Source organism: Balaenoptera musculus, chromosome 13, assembly GCF_009873245.2.
Source record: "Balaenoptera musculus isolate JJ_BM4_2016_0621 chromosome 13, mBalMus1.pri.v3, whole genome shotgun sequence".
Taxonomy (NCBI): Eukaryota; Metazoa; Chordata; class Mammalia; order Artiodactyla; family Balaenopteridae; genus Balaenoptera; species Balaenoptera musculus.
Window position 1 is genome coordinate 53,303,373 of NC_045797.1, and position 8,757 is coordinate 53,312,129.

The window sequence follows — 8,757 nt, forward strand, 5'->3', positions numbered from 1 at the left end:
AGAGCGGCCCGGTGCGCGCGCGCAGAGAGAGAATCCGAGACAGAGAGGGAGAGGGAGAGAGAGCGAGCGAGAGCCAACCACCGCCGAGTCAAGATTCAGCGATTCCACAGCAATCGCCCTAATGACAACAGCCTCATAATATCTCCCCTAAATCCACAGTGAGTGCAGCATTGAAACATTTTGTTTCGCTTTTCTATTGGTCTGCGGCGTGTCGTTGTGGCGTTGCCACGGCAACCGCTGCCAATCACTGTCAGCCCTGCCAATCAATACCGAGAACGTAAGGACGGTTTTACCACTTAGCCAGAGTGGGGGGGAGGGGGAGAGCAGGGAAAGAGGGAGAAGGGGGGAAAGAGAATTTTTTTTTTAATCTTTGCAACTCTTAATCTCACCACTTCCCCCCTTCTCTTCCTCTCTCTCTCTCCTTTTCTTACTGTCTCTGAGCTCCCTCTTTTTTCCTCTTCCCCAAAGAAGTTGATCCAGAAAATTTAATAGCCATGGGCATAGAGTTGTTGAATGGGATGAGCAATTAAAGGGGGGATTTTGTTGGGAGGTGAGAGGCTCCCCACGCTGCATGAACGCCGAGGGCCAGCCCCCAAGGAGAGGCCGAGAGCCAGCGGAGCCAGCAGGGTTTGCACATGGTGTGCACGTCGGGCCGCCTCTTTCTGCCTATGTGAGCACTAATAGTGGCGAGGAAGAAAGGAGAGATGAGATCATGGGGCCCACCGCGCGCCGACCCTGGTCCGGCGGGCTGCTGCGCCCCAGGATCTCGGATTTTGGGGGGCATCCGGCGCCTGGGAGCTGGAGCCCAGGACCTAGGGTGCTGGAAGCCGCTCTGGCCTCCCTGGTCCGCAGTCCTCGGCCACGTTTACCCCGACTTCCTCTGCATTGGATCTGGCTTCTCTTTAACTCTGCTCCCAGTCATGGTGCCTTGATTTCCCCTATTGGCTTATATTTTAAAATAGCAGTAGAAATAACAGTACACTTTCCATCTTAAAAAGCAACCCGCCTCTTTGTTCCCCCCCCCCCCATTTCAGCTGCCTCCCTAGGAGCTGTGGAGGAAGTTGGGTTGAGACGCCTGGAAGCCCTCTGCTCCCCTCCCAAGATGCCACCTATCCCACAACCCCCAAGGGGCTCTGGGTCTGCCTACCAGCCCCAGAAGGCCACTCAAACTTTGGAGGCTGCCCCAAGAAATGGATAGGCCTGAAAATGGCTTGCTTGCTCACACTGAAAAGGAAAAAAATTATAAAACTGTCTAATTCCTTTAAGGAAAGTAACATTGCAAGCCTAAAAGAAACCCCAAAAGGCCCATAGCATGGGGAGGGCCCTCCCTCCCTCTGGCCACTGCAGCCTCCAGGCCAGGCATGGGTATTTATTCTAAGGTATGTTGCTTTTAAGAACATGTAATCAGCATCTTGAGCCGGGCCTCCCTTTGTGAGGCTTCTGTAACTATGGAAGTGTGATTTACGCAGATTTGTCGGGGTCAGAGACGTCTTTCCCCTGAGCACTGTGTATATTTAGACAGGACTCGGTTCGGTGTTAAAAAGTGTATATTTTGAATGAGTTCACACACAGTAGCCAACAATGCCCACATTGTCGGCCCGTGTACAACGTGTATTGAAACGCAGCGTCCAGACTTCAACTAATCTGCCCTCAATAAAGCTGAAATAATTATCCTAAGCTGCCTTTCCAGAAGAAAAATCATTGAGGAATTCAAAACTTTTTTGAAAAAAAAAAAAAAAAGATCTTTTCTACATTCCGATGGAGATCTGGGGGTGAGGCGCTGAGTCCACACCACTTTGGAGATCTCAAAGAGGGAGGAGAGAAAGAGAGACTGTGAGAGAATTTAAATAGGAAACCTAACGCGACAGGGGCTGCAAGTGTCCCAGCCCCTAAACCCCTAGTTCTGGCCCTCGTTAGGCCTTGACTCCCCGAGCACCAGGCCTCCGGGGTGAGAAATGCAAGTTGCTTTGGAGGCTCCACTGCGGCTGGGAGGCTGTGGGCTGCGCGAGGGGGCCCGACACCGGCCACTCAGCCCCAGTCAGCCAGGGTCGCTGGTCCTAAACCCGCTGACTGCGGCAGAAAAATATTCGCCCAAAGGGAAGACCCGCCAAGCCCCACTTCGTGGGGCTCCGGGTATCTCTCCCCTCCGTGTATCTTCCTCCCAGCCGTGAGTCCTTTTCTGCTAAGCTGCGAAGCTCTAGGCGGTCGTTCACTGTGGGCCCAGAAAGAGCCCTAAGGTTGGGACACAAAAACAGACACTTCATCTTTTCTTCCCGATCCCTTTCTCTTGTAGGGGAAGGATTATAGGCTGAGGGGTGGGAGGGGGAAGGGGCAGGAGGAGGAAGCGGGGGAGGAAGGAATGAAAAAGGGGAGGGGAGTGGGTATTGTGCCGCGTGTGGGGGGAGAATTCCTACGGGTGGGTTTCCGAATATTGTGTTCAACTTTTTGAAAACAGCTCGTGACCCCGAAACTGCATCCCCTGGAGCCGAGGACCCAAGGCGCCGGGCGGGCGGGTGAACCCAGCCAGTCCCCTCCCTGTGCCCGCAACCCCCGCCTCCGGGTTGGGGCGACCCGGCCTCTCCCGGCCGCCGCCCGACCAGCCCCGGAGGGAGGCTGGGCAGGTGCCGCGGGCTCTGCCGAAAGCGCTGAAATCGAAAACCGTCGCCGCTCAAGAAGAATTGAAGCAAGTGGTTCTGAGGCTCAGCTCGGCGGCACCCCTGCCCCCAGCCTCAGCCGGGGAGCCTGCCGACCCGCCGCACCCCTCCAGCGGCTTGGGGGTGCAAAGTCGGGCGGAGGGAGGCAGCCAGGCGCGCAGCTTTGTGCGCTGGGCCAGGGCCGGGCGCGGCGGGGCGGGCGCGCAGCCCCCGGCTGTCAGAGCCTCCCCTCAGAGCCGAGCTCCGCGCCGCCCACCGAGCCCACCCCGCGGCCCCGCAGCTGCCAGCGCCTCTCCGCTCCGGCCCGAAGCACCACGCCCGCCGGCCGGAGCACGTAAGTTGCGAGTCCAGAGAGCTGGGGAGGGAGGCGGGGCGGCCAGTCCTCGGCGCGGATGGCTGGACTGGCTCCCGGACGAGCTGGGAGCGCAGGCTCCGCAGGATGTCGGTTTAAGGGTGCTGGCGGGGGGTTGCGGGGTGGATGTGGAGCACCAAAGCTTCCCCTCCCAAATTCCCAGACGCTGGGCGTTGGGGAGGGGTGTTAGGAGCCGAAGGACCTAAGGTTCTGGGGCCCAGGCCGCCTGCCCTGGTGCTCTGGGGACCCGAAGCATTGGGCAGAGCCAGGGCCGGGAGGTGGGCCTGGGGGCTCCTGCACCCCGGTCTCTCGGAGAAGGGAGATCCGGATGGACAGGTCAGCCCGCGGAGTCTCTAGGTCTCCTCCGCCCTCTGGCCGCTCAGACTCCGGGGATTTGGCACCCGCACAGGCCGAGGTCACAGAATTGTCACCATCGTCCCTGCTTTAATCCTGGCCCAGGCGATGGGAAGGACAGCAGTACAGGTGATGGGGGGAGAAAGGGCGTTTGAGCTGGAAGATGTCCTTCTCTTACCAGGACCTACCGGGCATTTATTTACAACTAAGTCAGCCCCAACCCAGGCAGTCTCAACTCCACCAGAAGAGGTGCCTAAGAGATTCCCACTCTTTCCTAGTTTCGGTTACCGGCAAAGCCAAGGGGTCTGGAAGCCTCTGAGAGAGGAAGACCCGAGGGCTGGGGCAGCTGCACCCACTCGGCCTTGCTCAGCTCCATAGGCCAGTTTGTCCTGGGGGGCAACGCCCTTCCGGCCCCCAAGACATCGGGAGGCGGGAGCTGGCCGGGTGGCCAGCGGTCTGGCCTCCCTGAAAGCTACAAACTGAGGCCCTTGGCGCGGGCGGCAGAGGAGGGCGCAGGGGAGAGCAGCACGCAGGCGGGGAGGCCGCGAAGTCCTTCAAGGACCCCGATTACTTTCCTTTGAATGAAAAACAACAACAACAACAACAACTGCTCCCTTCCCGCGCCCCCACCCCCCTTAGCCTCCGGGGACCCGCGCTCCTAGCAATTGTCGACACGGACAGTAAACACAGCTCAGTTGCCTCAACTTTCTCCGTACATAAAAGTTCCCGGCGTGCGGGGAAATTTGAATATTTGATCAGCCCCTTTGAGTGACCCTCATTAGCCTGGCGCCCTGCTAAGGCCCCGGCATTGCAAGAAAGCTGCTGGGCCCGGCATTTGTATGCCTTGTTAGCGCCGCTTAATGAAGCCGCCCCGACCGCTCAAAGGCGGCCTCCGGGCCGGCGGCGCGCACCTCTCGGCACCCCGCTCTGCCTAATGAGCCCCAACGCCTGCCGAAGGCCCCGCCGCCCCCCACGTCCTCAAACAAGAGAAGTTTGGCTCCAGTCTTGGGCCACCATCCAGGAGAGTGGGCACAAACCCGGGCCTAGCTGGCTGTGGTGACCCAGCCCCAAGAGAAGAGGTGGGAGACTTGGGGAAGATGTGAGCCATACGGGCTAGGGATGGTTTGTGGCCTCAGATTGTAGGCCCAGGGACTGCACTGCCAAAGTTTCCCAAGAGGGCCAATTTCAGATCAATTAGTTACCCCAGTTCCTAAAGAACTGCATCTGGACTAATGTTGGGGCGGCAGAGGAGAGATTGCCCAGGGGAGAGTCAGCTTTCCATCTCCTTCCCGCTCCAACTTCCTCTGGTCTCCAATGCTCAGGAGGCACCTACTTCTTTGCAGAGATCCTCTATGACAGCCAGAACTGGTGGTGCTAGGCTTGGATTTAAGAAGGGGAGGGCACACCAATCATTGCTCCCACCATCCACAGGCCTCAAGCACAGTCAAATGTTATGACAGTTGGCACTAGGGAAGGCAAAGTACCACAGCCCACCCTATCCCTGCCCACACTTCCAGCCATGCCCTCTCTGGTTTCTCTTTGATCACACATCTGGCCTTCAGGAGGCCTGAAGACGAAAGTGCTCTAGGCAAGGGGCCACCTTGTACAAGACCAGCTGGCGGCCTAGGGTGAGACAGACTAAAACAGCCTGAAGGAGGAGAAAAAGAGGGAGGGCTCTGTAAGGAAGGGGGACCAAAGCACCATCTTACTTTCCCTTTTTTTTGGTGGGGCAGGTGACATTGTTGACCAGCAGATGTCAGGAACCTTGTTAACATTTGTGCTTCAGTCCTCTGAAAGAGTCGACGTTTTCCTCTTGCTGCCCCCTCCCCCCATGCCCTTTTCCCTGGACAGTTGTCACTCAAGGTCCTTCCTTGCTCACCCAGCTCTTGGGCTTTTAAAGGTTACTTTTGAGGGTATTAATACACTGAGCTTGGGAAGCAGTTTGCTCTCAGATCGATACTCTGGGCCTTCTGGAGGTGCCCCCGCCCCATGCCACGATCCCTCAGACACACATGTGCTGGCCAGGTTGGTAACCTCTGGACCACATTCCAGGGTGGTGCCCTCTAGGAATGAGTGGCACCATCCAGCCCTCATCCTCTGCCAAAAGGCCAGGTAGGCCCTGGGATAGCAGAGCTTTCTGAGTCCATCTGGTCTACTCCTCTTTCTCTCCCCCAGCTCAACTGGCATGCCCCGCCCCTTATCCATCCTACGACCTCCTAATTCAAGCCCAAACTGACTATTTTTAGGAATCGTCTCTGACCTGGGCAAGGTAGTGCCCTGGGCCTTGATTCCATGCAAAGGGCAAAGGTAGGAGGGGGAAGAGAGGAATGGACGCTGTTGGAGAGAAAGTGGTCCTGAGGCAGAGGGTATAACTCAGCTCTGTGGCCCCAAGGCCAGGCCCACCAACTGCTCAGGGGAGGAGGCGAGAGGAGGGGGCTAGGAGTCCGCGGGCTTCGGTCGGGGCAGGAGGGACCTGAGGCGTCGGCGTGGGGGGGCTAGATCCAGAGAAGAGGGGCGGGGAGGCGGGGGTCGGGGGAGAGCGCAGGGCGAAGGTGGGGGGGGGGTGCGCTCTTTAAGAGCCACACGGCTGGCAGGAGAAGCGCGCGGCCCGGTGCTGGTAGCGCATTGACCCCGAAGGGGATTTAGCGGGAAGGGAGCCGCCGGCTCCGGGGGCTTTGTCCGGGGGCGACCAGAGAGGCCGAGGCACAAGAATACGGAGGCGACCGCGTCTTGAAAGGCCAAGCAGAGGCGGCGGCGCTGCTGCTCTTGACTTCTGAGCAGGGCTTAGAAAGCCTGTCCCGGCTTAAGCAGAACTGCCGGTGCTGGGCCCTGAGCGCCGAGTCCGGGCGCTCCGAGCCCCCGGCCGCGGAGCCGAGGAGGCGTGGGATGAGGGAGGCATTGGGGTGGCTGGGGACCTGGCAAAGTTGCTTTTGGCTCTGGATCCGCCCGACCCTAGCTCAGAGCTGAGAGCCTGAAGGGCCGCGCCGGGAAGGGCCAGAGAAAGAATTTTCTTTTTCCGTTTGGTTTTGTGTGTCCACCACGCGCAGCTCCGGAGCCGGCCGACCCCAAATGGATTCTCAACAGGTGGCCAAGTAAGTCCATTTAAGAATTCTGGTTATATCATCAGCCCCTCCCAGTTTCCCCCCTCCCCTCCCAGTTTCCCCCCTCCCCTCCCAGTTTCCCCCCTGGCTGCCCCGAATTCCCTGTGCTCCTCCCGCCGGCGAAGGCGGGAGGAGAAAGTGGGGGAGGGGATGAGCGGCGCTCTCTCCCTGGGGGTCCTCCGGCTCCCAGCTGCAGCCCAGGACTGCTCCCCCAGTGCCCCCGGGGTCCCGATCACCCTTAGGTCCGTTGTGGGCCCTGGTATCCCGAGGTGTGTGGGCTGGTAGGGGAACGCGCCGCAGAGCCTCAAGAGCGTAGCGGGCAGGAAGGGGACCGTGGCCGCGCGGCCTTTGTATGGGGGTTTGTGACAGAAACCCAACTATACATCCTCTTTTATGAGAGGGCCGGGATCCGGCCCGGGGAGCTGGCGCCAGCTGTACAGTAGCCCGGAGAAGAGCGTCTCAGCGGCCGGGTTGGGGATAGGGTGGGAGAGGGTGGCGAGGGGCAGAGGCGGGAGGAGGGGGAAGCAGAGAAAGGCGAAGCAAGAAATCCGGGCGTCCGAGTGAAAGTCGGAAAATGTCCTCAGAGCGCGCGGGAAACAGGCGCTCGCGCCCCCAGGCTGACATCCTCTCCCTCTCACACTCACACCCTTACACAGCACCCACACCTACTCCATACAGGTAGCCCACGCACGCAGCCTTGGCAGTGCGGAGTCTCCATACCCCGCGCCCAAGCGCAGCTGGGAGGGAGTCGCCCTCCTACTCCCCCTCTTCGGCTGCCAAGAACCCTTCCGCCCTGACAACGTTGCCCCGAGACTGAGTGGGGGAGCTGGGAGGGCCCCCAGGGCTGGGGCGCAGGGAGGGTCTTACCTGCGGAAAGGTAAGGGAAGCCGGGAGCAGGAAGCAGCGGCGGATAAATATTCATTAGGAAGTGTGTCTCCTTTTAAACCGCGCGGCGCGCGCTCTGGCTCCTCTCGCTCTCTCCCTCCCTCTGTCCTCTTGCGAGGCTCTCTCCCCCTCTCGCTCAGTCTCCCCCCCAACCCCCACCCTTTCCTGCGAAATGCCGGGTGGATCCCTGTCTAGCTAACCTGTTGGGAAGCCTGCTGAACCGCGGGCAGCGCCTCCACAGCTGTTTGCCTTCGCTCTCGGGGCGCGCGTTCCCATCCTTCCTCCCTCCTCTCGCCAGCCCCCTTACCCCCTCCTAAATTACTACATCATTAGCTTTATTTTCCGGTGTGTGTGTGGGGGGGGGGGGGGCGGGGAACGGCGCAGCCCGACGCACGTCCCCAAAGCAGGATGAAAAGCCGGCGCTATCAAAAGCTGCCCCAACTCCATCCCCACCCCACGTCCCCACCCCATGTCCCATCTCCACCCAGTCTAGTTTCTTTTCTCCCCTCTTTTCATCCCCACCTCCAACCTGTACCAGCACAACTCCACGATCCCCCCCACCCCACCCCGCCGCAATCCGGGTGACCGGCTGGGTCGGCAGTGAGGACACCCAGGTCTGTAGGTCCAGCGCGCCGAGGTTGGGACTTCACCCTGCACTGGGTGTGGGGATAGCTCTCCGAGTCCCCCTTTCCCACGTAGGTTTTCTAGTTGACCCTGAGTGGGCACCTGGGCAGCGTTGACTTTACGAATCAGAACACCGGGAGCGCATATCAAGGGCCTCACCTTTCCAGGCCTCAGGCCCCCAGGCCTTGCCTTTGGCCGGGCCTGGGAAGCTGTATGGAGGGTGGGGAGAGGTGGCCTCACTTTGTGCGAATGCACAGGAGAGACAGACCGACGGGCTGACGACGGCCTTTTACGAACAAACTGACCTGAAGTTAGCCGCGAGTACGCATCTTTCTCTCTCACACTCAGAGAAACACAACTACAGGATTCCAGAACGCACCGGTCCCCGCACGGATCCCTGCGAGAACAGCCTCCAGTCGCAGGCGAGCCACCCCTATTCCCACCCAGCAAGCCGAGGCCAGCGCTCCCGCTGGCTTCGGAGACTGGAAGACTCGCGGGCCCGCAAGGCGGCTCCCGGCGGAGGGATACATCGCAAGGCCTTCGCAGCACGACCCCGACCACCCTACTTCGTACCCTTCCTTTCCGCTCCAGGCCCCTAGGCCTCAGTAAGGGCTCCAAGGGATAGCGTGGCCCTAGGGTGTTTGGCGGTGGCCGGGGCGAACGGTCCTGCATCCAGCTAAGCTCGGAGCGCCGAGGTGGGGGCGGGAGGAGGGGCCGAGGGGGCGGGTCCAGGCCAGTTCCCAGTTACAAATACAGCTGCTCCCGGGAGGCCGAGGAGGCGAGTTTC